The sequence below is a fragment of the Hemicordylus capensis genome, chromosome 1, assembly GCF_027244095.1.
Source record: "Hemicordylus capensis ecotype Gifberg chromosome 1, rHemCap1.1.pri, whole genome shotgun sequence".
In the NCBI taxonomy this organism is placed as follows: domain Eukaryota; kingdom Metazoa; phylum Chordata; class Lepidosauria; order Squamata; family Cordylidae; genus Hemicordylus; species Hemicordylus capensis.
The window spans coordinates 167,546,857-167,548,082 of record NC_069657.1 but is presented as its reverse complement, the minus strand read 5'-3'; positions in this window follow the sequence as shown (position 1 = coordinate 167,548,082).

Sequence of the window (1,226 nt, the reverse complement as noted above, 5' to 3'; positions counted from 1 at the left end):
AAACTACACAGTTGAGGTGTCTCTATATGTCCCTACAACTGTACCAAATGTGCTTCAAATCAGTTAGACAGTTCACAAGTAACCCCCCTTGCACCTCAAACGTTCATGCATCTGCCATTTTGAATTGAACTAGATGACATCATCACAGGCTATGTCTTTGAGGTTCCCTATGTGTCACTACAGCTGTACCAAATTTGGTCTAAATTGGTCCGGGTGTTGCAAAGTTGTTAGGGACACACATACACATGGATATGGACATACACAAAGAACTGGATGATCTCATAAATTTATTTTCCTCAAGGCATGTAGGCTAAAAAACATCTGCACATAGAGAATTAGCATGTCAGACAGACGGCTAGAATAGAAACTCCTTTACTTCATATCTATATTTTTATGTGCAAGGGTTTTTAAAAAGAAGAATATTCAGTCATTTAAAAACCTTGGTGTTGAAGGTGATATAGCCCAGATACAGTTTAGTCGCTAAGTAAGAATTAGAACAATATTTCAGACTATATATGATTTTCAGACTATATGCTATTGTTTGTCAGAACTAGCACATCTTTGGCCAGATCAGTAGTTGCACTATTTTGTGTCTAGTCCACTGAATATGGCAACTGGGGAAAAATTAAATGAGTCTATAACCTAAGTATGCATGACAAAGGCATAAATAACTTTACTTTAAAATAAGCAGAGAATGTTCTTAAAATAAATTGTTTTCTCCCTTTGCAATTTGGACCTTGTAATGTAACCATGAAGGTATCCAAGACTAGGCATTTGGACCTTTTAAAGTTTGACATCCCTTTACTGAAATATCTTTTGCTTTCTTGTGCCTCTCCTATCCAAAATGGGGCCCATGGTTTAAATCAGTATGCCTTCAGCAAGTTTTTCCTGGGAATTTAACACAAAGAAAAGGGCTGACATTTTTGATCATAACTAAATAACTATATGGTGGTAGCAGACAGCTGCTCCAGCTATGCCCAAGTAATGCTGCTTACTTCATTTTGTGATAATAAGAGACAAGAAAATACTTGTGCTTCCTTGTTGCTGTGCTGTGAAGGAAGGAAGGAAGCAAGCAGATCACTTTACCCACCACTGTAAGTGTAGTTGCTTTGAGTTTCACAGGGTGGCAGAAGTATGAATGTAAAAGCACTCCATTAGAAAAAATTATTAACAGACTCCATCTGGGATGATGACATTATTTACAGCATTTCTTTTACAGGCATGTA